The sequence below is a fragment of the Myripristis murdjan genome, chromosome 24, assembly GCF_902150065.1.
Source record: "Myripristis murdjan chromosome 24, fMyrMur1.1, whole genome shotgun sequence".
Classification (NCBI taxonomy): Eukaryota; Metazoa; Chordata; class Actinopteri; order Holocentriformes; family Holocentridae; genus Myripristis; species Myripristis murdjan.
In genome coordinates this window covers 2,637,619-2,657,732 of record NC_044003.1, presented here as the reverse complement: position 1 = coordinate 2,657,732, position 20,114 = coordinate 2,637,619, and the positions used below count along the sequence as shown (strand labels likewise).

The 20,114-nt window shown below is 44.2% G+C and overlaps 1 protein-coding gene and 1 long non-coding RNA gene across 2 annotated transcripts in view; both read right to left on the bottom strand.

The window, feature by feature from the left end:
* Window positions 1-20,114, bottom strand: part of LOC115356571 (NLR family CARD domain-containing protein 3-like) — a gene marked incomplete at its 3' end in the record, with an annotated part of 111,967 nt that overhangs the window by 1,122 nt on the left and 90,731 nt on the right. The window lies entirely within an intron of this gene.
* LOC115356467 (uncharacterized) lies at window positions 423-19,170 on the bottom strand. Its single transcript, XR_003927973.1, has 3 exons — window positions 19,096-19,170; window positions 16,649-16,654; window positions 423-432 (listed from the first exon to the last, which is right to left on the bottom strand). It is a non-coding gene; the product is annotated as an uncharacterized LOC115356467 (long non-coding RNA).

Below are 20,114 nucleotides of genomic sequence, written 5' to 3'. Positions count from 1 at the left end.
GATGAAGACCAGAGCTGACCACTGAGCAGGAGACAGTTTGATTGTGGAGAGACGTCCTGAACTCAGGTGCTGTTGGATCTCCTCCACTAGAGAATGGTCATTCAGCTCATTCAGACAGTGGAACAGGTTGATGCTTCTGTCTGGAGAGGGATTGTCCCTGATCTTCTCCTTGATGAACTGGACTGTTTCCTGATTGGTCTGTGAGCTACTTCCTGTCTGTGTCAGCAGGCCTCGTAGGAGAGTCTGATTGGTCGGCAGTGAAAGACCCAGGAGGAAGCGCAGGAACAAGTCCAGGTGTCCATTTGGACTCTGTAAGGCCTTGTCCACAGCACTCTGGTAGAGGTGTTTTAGTTGGGAGGCTGATTGTTCTTCTGACAGCAGATTGACTCCAGAGTTGTTGAATGTCACAAAGACATGAACAGCAGCCAGAAACTCCTGAATGCTCAGATGGACGAAGCAGAAAACCTTGTCCTGGTACAGCCCACGCTCCTCTTTAAAGATCTGTGTAAACACTCCTGAGTACACTGAGGCTGCTCTGATATCAATGCCACACTCTGCCAGGTCTGCTTCATAGAAGATCAGGTTGCCTTTCTCCAGCTCCTCAAAAGCCAGTTTTCCCAGAGACAGGATCATTTCCCTGGTTTCTGGAGTCCAGTGTGGATCTGTCTCAGCTCTCCCATGATACTTGATGTTCTGCACTTTGGACTGAACCACCAGGAAGTGGATGTAGATCTCAGTCAGGGTCTTGGGCAGGTCTCCTCCCTCACTGGTTTTCAACACATCCTCCAGAACTGTAGCAGTGATCCAGCAGAAGACTGGGATGTGGCACATGATGTGGAGGCTTCGTGACGTCTTGATGTGGGAGATGATTCTGCTGGCCTGCTTCTCATCTCTGAATCTCTTCCTGAAGTATTCCTCCTTCTGTGGGTCAGTGAAGCCTCTCACCTCTGTCACCATGCCAACACACTCAGGAGGGATCTGATTGGCCGCTGCGGGTCGTGTGGTTATCCAGAGGCGAGCAGAGAGAAGCAGGTTCCCCTTGATGAGGTTTGTCAGCAGAACGTCCACTGAGGTGGACTCTGTAACATCAGTCAGGATCTGGTTGTTCTTGAAGTCCAGAGGAAGTCGACACTCATCCAGACCATCAAAGATCAACACAACCTGGAACTGCTCAAACCTGCTGATTCCCGCTTCTTTGGTCTCAGTAAAGAAGTGATGGAGAAGTTCCACCAAGCTCAACTTTTTCCCTCTCAGCAGATTCAGCTCTCTGAAAGTGAATGGAAATGTGAAGTGGACATGCTGGTTGGCTTTGTGTTCAGCCCAGTCCAGAGTGAACTTCTGTGTTAAGACTGTTTTCCCAATGCCAGCCACCCCCGTTGTCATCACTGTTCTGATTGGTTGATCTCTTCCAGGTAAAGGTTTAAAGATGTCTTCACATTTGATTGATGTTTCTGGTCTGGCTGGTTTCCTGGATGCTGTTTCAATCTGTCTGACCTCATGTTCCTCATTGAGCTCTCCACTCCCTCCCTCTGTGATGTACAGCTCTGTGTAGATCTGATTCAGAGGTGTTGGGTTTCCTGCTTTAGCAATCCCCTCAAACACACACTCAAACTTCTTCTTCAGGTTAGATCTGAGTTCACGTTGGCACCCTGCGGGAGTCCCTGAATGAGTAAACAACATCAACAAATGGATGATATATTAAATGTGAGAAATATGAATATTTCCTGATAAATGCATTTGTTGGCCCCTTTTGACAGTAAGAACTTAATGGGGTGTGTTGTGAAGGCTGTTTCACAGGTTCTTGAATCATTTCCATGGCTACGACAGATACTGGTAAAGTTCCTGGAACCTCATTTGGGCCCAGATTGGGGGTGATAGTACAACCTGAGTTTCAGGAGCTTTTATGACAGACTGCAGAGATAAACAAAGAGCTGCATGTCCGGATCAGGATTTGAGGAGAATAAATTTGACAGTTTAACAAACAGCACAGTGCTGCCGTCCCAGGGAAGCCGGCAGGACACAATGTGAAAAGAAGAAGCTTCTTTTTGCCAAGGCAGCAGTAGGAAGAAAAGCTGCCCCCTGCTGGCTGGGACAAAAACGCTCATGTGTAAAAAGCAACAGAAGCTGCCATAAACTGTCCACATGAGCGAGGTTAAAAAAGGTCAAACAGCTTGACTCATCACAAATGTTTTGATTTGATTGGCTGTATTACTCTGTGTTTAACTTAAGTTTTACAGCATTTACCGGGACCCCATGTGACCCACATAAGTTCGATATGGAACTAGAGCGCCACTGCATGGTGACACAGTGGCAGCAGAACACAGTTCTGTTATTTTGTAAACAAACAGGCTGAAAAGAGAGCTCAAAGTGAAACTGAAACCAACCAGACTTGGTGGATGCATGAGACTTGCATGGAATCTGAACTGTCACTTTAAAGGAGTTCAAAGCCTCTTACTGCTCTGCAGACGCTCAGCCAGCTCCTCCTGCTTCATTCTCCTCAGGAAGTGCAGTGTGATCTGCAGAAAAGCCTCTCTGCTGCTCCACCTCTGCTCTTCCTCCTCACTGTCCAACACCTCCTCATCCTCCCTCTGCCTCTCTAAGCATTCTGGGTAATCTGGCCTCAGAGACCTCTGGAGGTTTTTCAGCTCCTTCTTCACAAAGGTGACCATGTTCTCCTCCAGCAGCTGCAACAGAAAAAGAAAAGAATCAGACTTCCACATTAAAATCTGGACACAAAACACCAAATCAAATCCAGGTCAAAGAGGCTGAAAGATGTAAAGAGAGCAGCACGGAGACGATTCTGAGCAGAATGGTTGTTTTTCAGTTGGTATGTTGTTGTACATTTACACACCATAAATATGGAGGCCAGGTCTGTTTGATGCTGCTGGGTAGACTGAGCACTGGGAACCTCTGAGCTCTGCTGCTGGACTCTGTGGAGGACACACACACACACACACACACACACACACACACACACACACAGTGATGAAGGACTATATCTGCAGCCAGTCAGAGCCACACTGCGCCCCCCTCTGGCTGAGGAAGAAGACGGCTGATGTTAGTTGATAAACGTTTGGAAGAGAGTGCGGATGTGGAAGGCCTGCAGTGTTTGTATATAGATAGTGTACTTACAGTAATCACATTCACTGTGCCTTTTCTCAGTTGATGCTAAGAGTGTGTGCCTGCAGCAACTCGTCAGTGGCCCTGACATTTGTTGTCAGTTGTACTTTTGAATGTTGTTACTCTGTGTTGGTTTCCGCACTAACTGTGTCTGACTATATTTCCTTGGTTATTAATTTACTCTGGATTTTATTGCTGCTTTACAGTAGGCATTTAATGTCACCATTTACCAGAACATGAATACTACTCAACCTGTGAATTCATACCCTTTGAACTGTATATCTGTAATACATTTAATCATGTGGTGATATAAAATTAATTAAGACTGTTACTCGTTATTTTGTTATATCTGTTTCAGAACCACATGCTCTTTGTTGTTTAATAAACAACCAGAGGAACATCTAGGCTGTGATGCATTTTGACTGATGCCCCCTGGTGGCCACAGTTACTATAACCCAGTCCAGTTATACAGACCTTTCCTTTTCACCATAACACACACACACACACACACACACACACACACACACACACACACACACACACACACACACACACATACTCACACATACTACATTTTAAATGTTTTGAAAGAGGAAAGTCAGTCAACAGAGACTGAAGGGAGGAACCAATTCACTAAGGAATCTGAAAAAAACAAACATCTGTTTTATCATCAGTTTGAAATAATTACCCATCATCCACAGAGCGCTGTCTGTGTTTGAAGTGAATATGTTTATCCATAGACTGTTCGCTCCTCATGGACACACAGCTGGACTCAGGGGAGTCTGCTCTCTGCTGCTGGATCCTGATAGAAACATCAGCAACACAGTGAAGCTCATGTGGCTTTATAAAGAACATTTTACTCTCTTAGTGAAGCTGACATGCTGAGATGATAATGACTTACGTTTTCTCAGAACCATCTTTATCTGTAAATGTTATATGACGATCCACAGACTCGTCACTCTTCATGGACACACAGCTGGACTCAGGTCCAGGTCCAGGTCCAGGTTCAGGTTCAGGCCTTCAACACAACACACACAGAGCTTTTCCTGTGAATAATGCTGCTGTGCTGATTTGCCTGCTGAGCTCTGAGATGGAGAATAGTCATGGACAGTCAGAGATCCTCGTCTTACCTCTGAGCTTTGGTCTGGCTGTCATGTTCTCCAGACAGAGTGGTTCTAGTCGGTTCCATAGCAGAGCCAACACCTTGACACAAACACAGCAGCTGATTGATGACAACAAGCTTTCCATGACAGGATGTGTGCTGTCTTCCTGTCAGTATCAAAAAACTGGCTTTGATTTCGTCCTCTCAACAAAATTCACTTTGTTTTATTTTTTGTTTTATAAATTGCTTTTTTTTTTTTTTTTTTACTGATTTCTTGGCAATTATTTTGCTTATTTCCTGATATTTGTGTATGTTTTTTTACCAGTTAATTGTCAAAGATATGCTTCATGATACTGATTCCAAATTTCTTACTATTTTTTCTGCTTTTTTAAGATATAAATGCTCAGGTTTCAGAGGGTCAGTATGGAAATAGTAGGTGACACACTGTGGTGTAAATTTTTCCTGATGAAATGAGTTCAGATCACAACGTACCTGACTCTGACTTTGCTCACCACTAAAAAACACATTTTAAACATTTCAGATAAAGTTGATTTTGTCTTCAGTGTCAGACATCAATGTTGAAAATTATGACACAATGAATATGAAAATGTGGAAACACATGCTTTGCTTCACTGCGTCAGTCCAGTGTGTGTGTGTGTGTGTGTGTGTGTGTCTTCCTCATAATATTTTTCTCAGAGGATAGTGTTATATGGTAACCCTAGATTTGTGAAACTCTCACACATGCACACTAGATTCAGCACAGTGATGCTTTACTTTGCTCTAATATTAACGTTAATACTGACGGCACCACGAGAGTTTGATGAGCAGTGGGAGTTTCACAAATCTAGGGTTTCCGTCTGAACAGGTGCATCTCACAGACAGGAAAGAAGAGAGAGTGGGGGAGGGGGCGCAGTGAGAGAGACATGGTAGAGCGAGGTAGACAGTAAACAGAGAGAGCGGAAGTAGACAAAATAAATGTCTTATAAAAGTTTTGAGCCACAGAAACCAGGAGAGGTTCACACACACACACACACACACACACACACACACACCGAGCAGCCTGTCCTCACCTGCAGTGAGAGCGGGGAGTCCAGTGGAGTCCAGCTGCTTCACAGTCTCTGCTCTGCTCTCCTGTTCACTTTCTGACTGCTGAGCACTTTCACACAACTCCAGTCGACTGAACAATCTGCACTTTGAGAACAGACGGAATGGCACTGATTCAGAGCAGGAAGAGGCTCTGCGTTCACTTTCCCATTCTGTTTACGGAGCAGGAGCGCCACCAAGTGGACATGAAGGGAACTTCTCTCAATCCTTTCCATCAGTCCAGACAATATAAACCTGAACACCACGCCTCTCACCTGGGAGACACAGATGGATTTCAAATCTACACTTTCTTATCATTTCAGACATTTTCTCATTTTCTCATTACAAAATAAGTCGCTTCACCGTGTTTCTCATGACAATAATCACAGAGTCCAGTTTAATTTGACAAGCAAGGTCCTGAATGAGCCCCTTCCATCCATTGTTCCTCACATGGTGGGAACTAACTCTATGGAGGAAAGACGTGTTGTGTGAAGGAGGAGGACTAAATGCAGGAGATGCTTGACTTGGTCTGGAGCTGCTGTCACAAAGTCAAGTTGGACAGAAATGCTGACAGAAGTGGTGCACTTCAGAAAGCCGTCTGTGGTCGTGGCAAGGTTCAAACTCTCTTGTTGCTCTTCACCACCTGACACATTCCTAATGTTTCCAAATTAAGTTTTGGCATTTGGGATAATCCTCCAGGCCCACATCATATAATTTCATTGCAATACACTCTATTAATATAAAACTGTTTCCTCAACAACCAGTTCAGTCCTACAGCTAATCTTGTAATTCTACCCATTTTCTGTCAACTTATATCATATTTTGCTTGAACTATACATGTTGGAGTTGGACAGAGAGCCTGACTTCATAGCCTTCTCAGGAACGGTTAAAACTTTACAACGAAATTACTGTCCCACATCTAATGCACATAAACAGCACAAACCAGCCTCGACTAACAATCTATGAGAAGGGCAGGCTTGTTTTTTCCATGTTTGCCTTCAGCTGTAGTGTTGAAATTGTTGCATGTTGTCATCTTTGGTATAATTTGTACAAAAAGGTCACATGGTCAGGCATGGAAGTCGGCTAGTTAATTATATGTGTGCTGTCTGTAGCCCAAGGGTTTTTCTGAGTGATTTCTGGGATGTTCTGCTGCATTTTTAGAAGATGCAGCTATCGAGCTACCTTTAAGGTTCTTCTCTGAACTTAGAAGGTCTTACATGGACTTGCACCACCTCACCTATCTGAGCTAATTACATTATCGTCTTTGCTCTATTGATGTTGGTCTCCTGGTCGTTCCTTCAGTCAACAAAAAATCAGTCGGCTGCAGAGAATTTGCCCACCGAGCCCCTTTTCTCTGCAGTGGCCTCCCATTACATGTTAAGGAAGCAGGTTCAGTTCAAATCTCCACATCAAGACTGAAAATTTGCCTTTATTCACTTCAGTCCAGCGTATACCCAAGAACTTAGTCGGGTCCAACGCCTCTTTAACATCCCTCTAACTCTGCTGTTGGTTTAATTATTCTTTTATTTGCTTGCTGTATGTTTTGTCCGATGTTTTCTTTTCAGTTGTAAAGTGTATTGGGACGATGCTGCACGGTGATTCAGCATGTGAAATCAAACTGATTGATTGCTCTGCATTTTACATAATCATTTTTGTTGACTTCATAAGAAACAATTACAATAAAATGTGTGTAGTGGCTGAGTCCTACACTTTAGCCCTACTGGCTGCTGACTGGGTTTGTTCTGACTTGCGTCAAACATAGTGATTGTCCAAACTTTAAGTAGCATTGAAATAAAATGATTTATTTTCTAAACAAAACAAATAAATGTCCTTCACTTACGACATAACGTTTACATAAATAACTCAAAGTACATACACTCACAACCACACACTGAGCACAGTCTAAAACTGTGTGCCTCCCCGAATCAGCAACACCTGTGCTTGATTGGACCCTGATTAAAAATCTGGCCCTTGGCCTTGTCCATGCACTGGTAACCTTGGTAACCAATGTAAACAAATATGGCTCTTACAGTATGTAAAAACAAAAGTGGATGAGAGACACAAAATGGTTTTCTGTAATTTACCTGTAGGCAGTGATTTAATAAGTGATCTCTGGTGCTGGTCAGAGATCTTCAGGTGGGTCGCTCCAAAGACATTCGTTTTAGGAAGCTGTAGCTAAAGAATACCGGCAGGAAGCTCTGTCCACTGTGACTGACCTCTGACCTGGTCCCACAGCTTTGTGCCTCTCCTGGTTGATATAGATCTTCAGGTGGGTCGCTCCAAAGACATAAGAGAAGGATTTCATTCACCTGGACAGTGTCAGAAAATACTTCTGTGCACTTGTAAACAAGCTTTGCAATGTGTCAGAGAGAAGGCATGTAGAAATCGTACAGAAAATCCCACACACTGCCTCAAACTTGCAAATAAAACTTTATTAAACAAGACAACGGTTCAGTCTGTTCAGGATCTTTTTCAGATGTGAACAGCAGGTGACTGACACGTTCTTATACAGGGCACAGTCACCTGTCAAAGAAATCTGATGCACCACAGCAAGATTAACAATATTAAGAGAATAAACAATCAAAGAAATGTCCCATTATATATATATATATATATATATATATATATATATATACTGTACAGGCCAAAAGTTTGGACACACCTTCTCATTCGATGAGTTTTCTTTATTTTCATGACTATTTACATTGTAGATTCTCACTGAAGGAATCAAAACTATGAATGAACACATGTGGAGTTATGTACTTAACAAAAAAAGGTGAAATAACTGAAAATATGTTTTATATTCTAGTTTCTTCAAAATAGCCACCCTTTGCTCTGATTACTGCTTTGCACACTCTTGGCATTCTCTCGATGAGCTTCAAGAGGTAGTCACCTGAAATGGTTTTCCAACAGTCTTGAAGGAGTTCCCAGAGGTGTTTAGCACTTGTTGGCCCCTTTGCCTTCACTCTGCGGTCCAGCTCACCCCAAACTATCTCCATTGGGTTCAGGTCCGGTGACTGTGGAGGCCAGGTCATCTGCCGCAGCACTCCATCACTCTCCTTCTTGGTCAAATAGCCCTTACACAGCCTGGAGGTGTGTTTGGGGTCATTGTCCTGTTGAAAAATACATGATGGTCCAACTAAACGCAAACCGGATGGGATGGCATGTCGCTGCAGGATGCTGTGGTAGTCATGCTGGTTCAGTGTGCCTTCAATTTTGAATAAATCCCCAACAGTGTCACCAGCAAAACACCCCCACACCATCACCATCAGAGCCTCACATTGAGAACTAATTCACACAGAGACACTGAGGAGTCATCTACCCAGAGCCCAAACCCTGGGTACAGAGGTTCAGTGAAGGTGCTGTTGAAGGTGTGGGGGTGGATCAGAGTGTGTCAGAGAGTGGTGAATACCTGTTCTAAGATTAAAGGGGTGCACTAAACAATAGACACTTAATCAGAGAGGCATCATCTGTCCTCACTGACCCTTTACACCAGGAGTCATCTTCTGCCCTGTATTTGTGTAATTTTGTGTTTCCATGTGGGTTTCATGTGCTGCACCTGAATTGCCCTTCTTGGACAATAAAGATTTACAATACAATACAATACAATATCAACACCACCTCCCTTAAGAAAATGCACAGCAGTGTGTGTACTTTCTGGGGTCACTGAGGAAACTTGATCTGTTCCAGGAACTGCTGTTGTCTTTTTGCAAATGTTCTGTGCACAGTATCATCAGCCACAACATCCTGATGTGGTTTAAAAGCTGCACCAAGGCTGACAAAAAGGCCCTGTAGAGAGTCAGGAAGTCAGCACATGTACAGCGCCAGATGCCGACAACGTGCAGTAAGCATAAGCCAGGACTGCTGCCCTCTGGGAGGCGCTATATGTCCTTACAGGCCAGCACTATAAGGACATATAGCTTTTTATCCTTGTGCCATAAAACACTGAAACGCCACTCCACTTCATGGGACTTGTGCAATGTACTGTTTACACTGCTGCTCATTATTTATCATTATTTAACACCTTATGACCCTGGGAAACATCACTGATGATGTGTCTGAGTGCATTAATCGATGTTTGTTCTAAGTAAGCCACACACTGTCTCTTACCTGGAGCTAGAACTTTATTAAAAAAGACAATGTTTCAATTTGATCAGTCACATGTCACGGAAATCTGAAGGACCACAACAATATTAGCAATATTAACAGAATACCCAAGCAGGTAACATAAAATACCTAACAATAACATATAGTATTAACATATACACAGTGTGCGAATTATACCACGGTGTGCGGGGTAGCCGGCGGCGGCGGTGGTGTGGGGTGGGGTGGGGTAGTGTGAACCACTTCATATGCACACCTTAACAATAGCTAGGCCTACTGCACACAGTCCTATGCCTGAATTAATAGCCTACACCTCTTACTAACGCTGTATAAAACATAATAAAAATTAATCCACGGACCACCAAAGTCACGTTTGACTGTTTAATTAAATCAACTTAAAATTGCACAGTTGGAGGGGGTGTGCTCCAGTACGGTAGGGGCGCTCACGCACGAGCACATGCACGGTCACGCACGCAGCGCGCGAACGTGGATACGACGTAAATCATGCCGTTCTCCTGCTTCCGCAAAATTGTTTAATGCGCGCAGCACGATTAACTGCGAATCGCGGCATTGCACAATCAATAATCAACTGATAATAATAATCAACCAGATCCGGCAGTCCTGAAATTGACACACTTTCACCCTCATCATTGTGACAATTAAAATATTCAACAATAACAACAGTTCTAGTTTACAAAGGAATATATGACAATGTACATTACGAAATGTAGGCTTAACAGTTTTGGCTTTCATTTAATTGATTTGGCCTATAATGATCACCCACAGGGCCGGCTTTTGGCATAGATGGTATAGGCAGTTGCATAGGGCGCCATCTGCTGGAGGGGCGCCGCTAGCGGCCAGAGGGGCACTGGCTATTCTCTGGAGTGTCTAAATCACCCGACACTACTTCTCTCCTCACATAAGCGCTTCCTTCATTCATGAATCAACTCTAGGCAAGTGGTCTCCTTATATGCAGTAATGGGGGCATGTTAGTATGCTAATCACAAATTGCGAGCACGCGTCTGTCAATTTAGAATGATTATGATTCACAAACATACGCAAGGTGGTGAGAACAAAATTGGTCAGTACGCAGGTGACATGAAGCCCAGGGGAGCTCATGTCACCACTAGGGGAGCTGTGCTCCCCTTAGCTCCCCCTTATTTCGCACCCTGCATATACATCCCAGAATATTTCTCATGATTTCTCATAGAAGGACAGAGAGCCAGCAGGCCAGACCAGATACACTGCCACTCTGTTAGAGGAGGAGGAGACAGGGATGGCTGCCTGTCTGTTAGTAGGGAGTTTAAGCAACGGCGGTTTGTGAGGCGGCTATGGCAACCGGAAATGGATCTGCGCTCTGCTGATCGAGACTTCAGCCGTCGTGGTCTGCCATAGTAGCCTGATCTACAACAGCGAAAGGATCATTCTCACGTAGTTGCTACAACACGTGATATAGGCGTGTCAGTTAAATAGTTTTCCTCATACTTCTGAACTTAAATGTGTTCTTGCACGTCATGCAGGACACGCACTGAACTATCACTTCACACTCCGATCAGATGTGTGCTTAATTGTCAATAATTCATCATTATTATTATTATTAATTAAATCCTTCAATTATGGTCCGAAATGCACACTTCTTTCCATTTTGCTCTCTGCCTGCACTTTATAATGACAATACATTTGAATAGCAAAAAAAACTTGAAAGCACTCACTATGAGTGTAACACTTTTAATAAATAAAACTGCATAGCGTTAACGCTGAGGAAAACGCTGCCGCTGTCTCGGTAGTTTGCTTAATGACTACTGTGGATTTGACAGCTACGGCAAGAGCGTCGGGAGAGAGCCATTACCGGTTGCCATAGCCGCCACACAATCCGCCTTTGCTTAAACTCCCTATTGTGCCTGACAGAGAAACCACAATCATCAGAGCAGATCAGACTCCAGGACTTGTCATTCCTGCCAAGTGCACAGTCATCACTGTTTTCTTTCCTGCCGATTCCTCTGTAAGTCACTGACATATCAATCCATCCTTTCCACTCGATGTCCCAGTAGCAGCGACCGGTCAGACCATCTCTACACAGGATCTGTGGCCAGAAGTCAAACCTCTCTGGGAGATCAGGATATGGCTGCTCTTCTCTCACTGCTGTCGCCTTCCTGTTTTCCTCAGACAGGACTCTGTTTGCTGTGTTTGTGTCCAGCTTGGGTTCACAGGAATCTGATGGAGAGCACAGGACACAGCAGACCTGCTGTGGTTATTATCTGCTGATTAATTAAGAATTTGATTATCGATTTGTTAACACTTTGATGATGACACATTGTGTCAGTGGTCCTCTTCATTCACAGCAGGATCTGAATGAATGGATGTCATAAACTGTTGTGGAAATTTACTTTACATCTGTAAGAGCCATTTATACACAAACTAAACTACAATTGGACATTATGTATTTCTTTATAGTTATAATAATCTATAATAAAGACATCAAAGAACAGAGATGTCATTATTCTATTTATCTATTAGTTTAACATTTTCAAGTTTTAATTCCTTGGTGTAACCTTTATTCAAAAAATGCCTCATGCATCGCCTCGTTTTGCCTACAGTTAATGTGTGGCTGAAGATGTGTCCAGAGGCATCAGCAGATGTATCTACACAGTGAACACCCTGAGTCATCAGTGACAGCCAGGAAAGACTGGAAGACAACCATGAATAGTGTGGTGAGAGTCAGTGACAGCTCGGAGAGACTGCAACCGGGGCAGAATGGGTTGGCAACCCAATCTGTGTTCTCTGAGAGGAGGACGCCCAACCAAGCTACAATGAACTCAATGGAAAAATACCCCCAGGGTTGCCCGAGAGTGGGGGAGGATGAGCACCCCAGCCGGCAACTGACAAATGACTATGAGCAAGCAGTTTTCATGTTGTTGTAAAGTCTTCAAGAACATCTACGGTTTAAAGAGCCACCAAGGGAAGACGAAGTGTTCACTGGGTGCAGAAGCAACACAATGCACAGGCGGTCAACCTGGTGAGACACAGGAGGGGCTAGGCCCGGAATCACCCCATAGTGCCCAGAACCTTCAAGTGTTGTCAAGTAATCCCCCGAGCATTTAATCAGACCGGAGGCGGATTAAATGGCCTGCATCTACCATGACTTCACTGTGGAAGCAGTTTGACGACGATGTCGACCAAATTCTGGAGGCAATGGAAAAGGGAGAGGCTGACTGGAAACTTCAAGCCATAACAACGATCATTGTCAACATTGCAGCTGAACGGTTTGGCGAGAAGGAGAAAAAAAGCTCCAGAACATCATACTCAAAGAACCAGAGAGCTGTGAAGATTCACAACGTCAGGAAGGAGATTAAAGCCCTGAAGTCCCAGCACAAGGTGGCAGGAGAAGAGGAACGCATTGGCCTGGCCCAGTTAATGTGCATCCTACGGAAGAAGATCAGGGTTCTCCACCGTGCAGAGTAGCATCGGAGGCAGCGATGCGAGAGGGCACGTAAACGAGCTGCCTTTATCGCCAACTCCTTCAAGTTCACTAAAGACCTCTGGGAGCTATCCTGACGCAGAGCATAGACAGAGATGAAAGACCCATTGCCTTCGCTTCAAGAGCTCTCCATGGTGCTGAATTGAGGTATTCCACCTCTGAGAAGGAATGTCTCGCTGTGGTATGGGCTGTGGAAAAATGGCGTCACTACCTGGAAGGGGCTACGTTTGATGTCTTCACGGACCACAGTGCGCTGGCTTGGGCATTCAACTGTCCCAAAGCATCCTCCCGTCTCACCAGGTGAACTCTGCAGTTACAGGCATTCTCCTTTCGGGCCCACTACAAGAATGGCTGCTGTAATGTCATTCCTGATGCTCTGTCACGTGCAACCCCACCACAACCAGGCAATGTCTACTGGTCCGCCCTACCCAGTTCCCTCCAGGACATTGAAAAGGCTCAGAAGGCGGACGCTCTGTGCCAGGAACTCAGTCTGGACACCACTGACCAGCCCACACCAGGCCTCATTCACCACCAACTGCAGCAAGGTGTGTTATATATCGGGGTGTACCTTCGAAATACAGTGGATACAACTATCAGTTGGTGGTTCCAGCCAGGCTAGTCCGAGTTTCTGGCGTACTACCACGACAGCCCATTCGGAGGTCATCTAGGAAGGATGAAGACACTCCTGAAAATTCTAGAGGTGGCATGGTGGCCGTCAGTCCGCCAGGACATTTGGAGTCATGTCAGAGCATGCCATACCTGCCAACAGTACAAAGGCGTTAGCAACAAGCCAGCTGGTCAGTTCCAGTCAACAGAAGTCAAAGCAGCGGGTGAGATGATAGGGGTGGACTTCATGGGGCCTTTCCCACTTAGTAAAGCCCGGAATTTAGTCCTGATGGTGGTGGTAGACTACTTCAGCAAGTTGGTGGAACTGTTCGCACAGAAGGACGCGAAAACCCCAAAGGACTGTCAGATCTTAAAGAATGACATCTTCACTCGTTGGGGGGTTCCCACATACCTGGTGTCAGATCGTGGCCCCCAATTCACAAGTCAAGCGATGTCCAGTTTGTGTGAATCATGGGGTGTGACCCAGAAGCTCACCACAGCGTAGGCTACCACCCGCAGACCAATCTAACAGAGAGGGTCAACAGGACGCTGAAAACCATGATCGCCTCATTCGTAGGGCATCATCATCAGGACTGGGACTGGTGGCTACCAGAGGCACCACTGTCAGCCTCCAGGTGTAGCTTCAGACTTATGTGTTCGATTATTGTTTAAGTTATAGAATGCTACATTTTTGGGCTGTTTGTCAGCAGCCGTTATTATTTCCACACGGGAGGTGTTAAATGGGGGGAAGTGATGCACGGACGAGAGTGCGCATGGGCAGGTGTGGAGATGGCGTCAGGGGTAACGACGAGCAGGACGTTCAGGAATAGTTCATTATCAGATTTAAACATAATTTCCAAGTAGATTATACTTCCCTGGACTCAGCTAGACGGGAACCGAGTTTCCTGGACGCAGGGGCGCCGTGTATGGGGGAAAAATTAGGACAATTCCAAGGGCCCTTGCCTGACAGGGGCCCCCCAAAAATAGCTTTTCGTAAGTTATCAACATGAAGGGAGAATCCGCCCAACTGCAAGTAAAATACATAAGTCCCGATGGCAGAGCGGATAGTATTTCCGCCTGCCATGCAAGAGACCAGGGGTTCATTTCCCCGCCTGGACAAGAGGGCATTGTTAATTCATTATCACACTTTGTTGTTAACCATGACAGTGAAGTGATTCTTATTATTCTGCCTGTCATTGTCTAGATGACACACACAGTGGCATTTAGGGTTTCTGTAATTTTCATTTCTGTACTCTTTTTGTGAATTTGTGTTGTAACCCAGGAGCTAAATTCTTCTTATTCTTATTATGCGTTTTTTGCCCTTTTTAAATGCCTTGTTCTAACTTTATGGGGATGAATATATATATATATATATATATACCAGTCGATTCAGATTGTGATTTAAACAAGGATTTGTGTGGTATACTTTGTATAAATATGTATATGTATTTGTATATATATATAATATAGTTCAAATTCAGCTATCACTGAAATAGAATGTTTGGTCAGTAGTTTGGGACTCTCACCCCCCTGCTTTGCAGTAGGAACAGAGGAGAAAATTTCTGGTGCATGCAGACTGAGTTACTGCTCTCAATACAATCAGAGAAATGTTTATATTTTCTGGAAATCAGAAGATTAAATTGCAACCACCATATAGCCTCATATATGTATTTTTTCATCCCAAATCCAATGCCACCACCTGTGAGTCTACAGTTTTGGAGATAAATTAGACCTGCATGCAGGACTACAAGGGAGACAGTGAGCAGTAACCAAGTAACTATCATGTTGTTCTTTTCACAAATATGGGAATGATAGTCAAAAATATCATTAAAATGCATAGTTTTATATAAAATAGCATCAAAATTTTTCGCCAGCCTATTGACCGGCTATACAAGGGCCCAATAAGATTGCTTTTCATGGGGCCCAAAATCCTTGGCGGCGCCCCTGGGTTGAATGGGAGAAATATGAATATTTCCTTGTAAATGTGTCTGTTGGCCGTTTTTGACAGAAAGAACTTAGTGGGATGTGTTGTGAACCCAGCAGGTGATAGTAGAACCGTAGTTCCTGAAACTTTTAGGAGGAGCTAGCAGCACTGTCCATCCTTATTGGTCCAAGAGTTACTTTGACAACACTTCTTTAAACATTAGTGTCACCACCATAAGCCACCGCCGTCCCAGGGAAGCTGCTTTTTGCCAAGCAAGCAGGAGGAAGAAAAGCTGCCCCCTGCTGGTTGGGAGAAATATGCCTCTGTCAAATCTGTCAAAAAGTGGTCGGTTAAAACAGGTCAAACAGCCTGACTCACCACAACTGTTTTGATTTGATTGGCAGTTTGACTCTGCATTTAACTGAAGTTTTACATTATTTGGTGGGAACCAAATATGAATAATAAATATGTCACCACACAGTGGCACTCTGGTTGAGCGCCACTGTGTGGTGACATAGTGGCAGAGCAACAACGGACAACCGTGCTTTTATTTTGAAAACAGCTGGCTGGAAAGAGAGCTCAAAGTGAAACTGAAACCAACCAAACTTGGTGGATGCATGAGACTTGCATGGAATCTGAACTGTCACTTTAAAGGAGTTCAAAGCCTCTTACTGCTCTGCAGACGCACAGCCAGCTCCTCCTGCTTCATTCTCCTCAGGAAGTGCAATGTGATCTGCAGAAAAGCCTCTCTGCTGCTCCACCTCTGCTCTTCCTCCTCACCGTCCAACACCTTTTCATTCTCCCTCTGCCTCTCTGAGCATTCTGAGTAATCTGGAATTATCTCCTTCTTCACAAAGGTGACCATGTTCTCCTCCAGCAGCTGCAAAAGAAAAATACAAGAATTAGACTTCCACATTAAAATCTGGACACAAAACACAAAATCAAATCCAGGTTAAAGAGGCTGAAAGATGTAAAGAGAGATTTGGAGATAAAAAAAAAAAAGTTAACTAAGGAGCTGAAAGAGGAAAAAACTGAACCTAAAACACCCTTTTAGCCAAACACCTAATCACCTAATCCAATGTATTTATCTACTTACAAATGTATGCATTTATTCCACTGTGCATCACTGGTCTCTATTGTAACTGGAGTGATATTCCCAGCAGGTTGTTACTAGGTGAAAAACGTCTCACCTCCAAAATGTCAAATCCGAGTTAAGAACGGAGAAAAAAACAACTTTCTTCCTAAAACACAGAACATTTCCACGTTCTGACTCCAGAGAAGGGAGAGGATTTTCTCGTGACGTATAAAATCCTCCGCCTCCTCCTCCACTTGAGGTGAGATTATAATCTCGCCGGCCGGCCACCTCGTACCTTTTTCACATCATCACCGCCCTTTATTTCTTCAGTCTGTTTCACTCTGCTGGTTCAGAAACACAGCTGCACTCATTTGAATGTTGTTTTTATTCACAGGTGAGTGACCCACCCCGCTCAGGTTCAGGTTCAGGCCTTCAACACAGAGCTTTGCCTGTGAATAAAGCTGCTGTGCTGATTTGCCTGCTGAGCTCTGAGATGGAGAACAGTCATGGACAGTCAGAGATCCTCGTCTTACCTCTTAGCTTTGGTGGGGCTGTCATGTTCTCCAGACAGAGTGGTTCTAGAGGCGGGGAACCTCCTCTCTCTCTTCCCAGCCAGTTCCATAGCAGAGCCAACACCTTGACACACAGCTGATTGATGACAACAAGCTTTCCATGACAGGATGTGTGCCGTTTTCCTATCAGTATCAAAAAACTGGCTTTGATTTCATCCTCAACAAAATTCACTTTGTTTCATTTTTTGTTTTATAAATTGCTCTTATAACTGTTTTTAATGATTTCCTGGCAATTATTTTGCTTATTTCCTGATATTTGTGTATGGTTTTCCAATTAATTGTCAAAGATATGCTTCATGATACTGATTCCAAATTTACTAGTTTTTTGTCAGTTCTCAAGTTTCAGATGGTTAGTATGGAAATAGAAATAGTAGGTGACACTAGCATTAAAAAAATATAGAACTGTTACGGGTGCGGTTAGGACACAATAGCAGCACAACAGACCACAGGTATCGTCAGAAGTGACTTTTAATGAGGGTTGTAGTTCTGACAGATAAATGCAGAGGCAACGTAAACAGTTCAGTACACAAATGTCTCTGATGTGGCAGTGGGTCCAGAGCCAGGCGAGGGATCAGAAAACCAGCCGGTAAGAAGTCCACACAATGCACACTCCAAGATGAGTGTGGCGACACAATCAAAGTCAGTCCAGGTAACAGGCAAGTCGAACAGAAAACTCACACCGTTGCAATGAAGCAGAAACCTGCCAAACAGCCACAGGGACAGGCAGACAGACAGAGACCAGGAGGGCGCAGGCAGAACTCATGGTCGGGGATGGAAGGCTGAGGCAATTTCCAGGGTTCAGGCAGGATAGGCTGGTCAAAGGCAGGCAAGTTTGGCGACAGGTAATCAGTCCAGGGAAAAGTGCTGAAGAGTCTTGCATTGAGAGAGCAAAGAACAATTTAGCAGTGAGTGTGTGGAGAGCAGGAGTCTTTATACTGAGCCAGTCAGTCATTGAAAGCAGGTGAGTGGAGTTGGGCTGACGAGGTGGCAGGCTGAGTGGAGCAGGTGAGCAGAGTTGCCTTGATGAAATGGGTGTGGCTGGCAGTCAGAGTGGAGAAGAGGTGGGGTGAATGGAAAAATACTGCATGAGGTGAGCAGAGGAGCAGAACTATAGCAAGAACAGGTGAAAGCCAAACAAAGAAATCTGAAGCACCACAGAGGTTTATTAACAACATAAACAGTATTAACAGAATAAAAAATCAGATAAATGTCAAATTATATAAACCCTCATGGAACGGAACCTGTGAAGTCATCAATTATAAGCATCATGTAAAAAACAGTAGGCTCAGCTTCTATATAAAGATCCCAGAATTATGAATACAAACATTGAGAGTCAAAGTGGCAGAGACTGAACACAATTCAGTGAAAGAAGAAAACCAGAGCCTCACATTGAGAACTAATTCATCATTACGTTCATGTGGGAACAGAGTTTTTAAGGTGTGTATCCAGTACGCTTCACCTCTTTTTAGATGCAGTTCATGATTTTGGCCTCTAGGTGGCAGACTGACCCGTTCTATGTCAATGAAACCTAGACTAGAAATATGGCTGGAGTCACTGAGGTGGACAGCTACTGGATCTTCCTGTCATTCCTACAGACGCTACTTTTGTGTTCACTGCTTCACTGTTTGAACTTTGTAGATGTTTCAGCGACATGTACCAGGCCACAAGGAGCAGCAGATAAATCACATGGTGGAGGCTCAGGTGATGCTGCTGCCAACTGGACAGGATTTCCCTGCATGTGGCCATGAAAACATCACGTCATGTGTGTGTGTTTCTCCACACAGGAGGCGACTCTCACTCCTCAAATGTCACACAGAGACACTGAGGAGTCATCTACCCAGAAACCAAACCCCGGGTACAGAGGCTCAGTGAAGGTGCTGTTGAAGGTGTGGAGGTGGATCAGTGTGTCAGAGGAGACGCTGTAGAAGGACACAGAGCCAGCAGGCCAGTCCAGATACACTGCCACTCTGTTAGAGGAGGAGGGGACAGGGATTTTTGTATATCTGTTATTGTGTCTAGCAGTGAAACCACCACCATGGCAGTCCAGACTCCAGGACTTGTCATTCCTGCCAAGCGCACAGTCATCACTGTTTCCTTTCCTGCTGATTCCTCTGTAAGTCACTCCTAAATAAACCCTTCCCTCCCATTCGATCTCGCAGTAGCAGTGACCAGTCAGACCATCACTACACAGCATCTGCCACCAGTCCTCAAACCTCTCTGGGTGATCAGGATATGGCTGCTCCTCTCTCACTCCTGTCACCTTCCTGTTGTCCTCAGACAGGAAGAGGTGTCTGTTTGTTGTGTTTGTGTCCAGTTTGAGTTCACAGGAATCTGATGGAGAGAACAAGACACAACAGACCTGCTGTGGTTATTTTCTGCTGATTTATTACCAGTATGATTATTGATTTGTTAACACTTTGATGATGACACATTGTGTCAGCTGTCCTCTTCATTCACAGCAGGATCTGAATGAATGGACGTCACAAACTGCTGTGGAAATTAACTTTACATCTTCAAGAGCCATTTATACACAAACTAAATATGTCTATGCATATTGTCATTCATCCAGGTCATAGGCATCTCAATGAAATTGAATCAGATCAACTGTACTTAGTTTCTCCTTCCACTGGACCCTTTCTCCTTCCACCAACTCAGCTCCACTTTTCTGTTTAGAGTTTTAAAAATTATATCTGTGGTTTTCTTGGCTAAAAAAAAAATGAAATGCACAGATGGTTTAATAAAATAATTAAGTGTTTAGGTGAGTGTGTTCACTGTTTTGACTGTATGGACACTAGAGAAATATGTAAAAATTTGTTTGTAAAATGTGTAAATATTAAAGGAATAAATATTGTCTTTGTGGTGGAGCATCAAATGTGATTTTGTTTGGTTCAACAGGTAAAAGCAGCTGAGAACAAGCAGCAGAAACTGCAGCTGCAGCATCTAAAAAGCTGAATGTTTGCTGCTTTGTTTTCACGAGTCAAACTAAATCCACACTTACACTTCCTCAGACCTGGTTTCAACCACTGCTCTCCACCATGGTCCACCCTGGA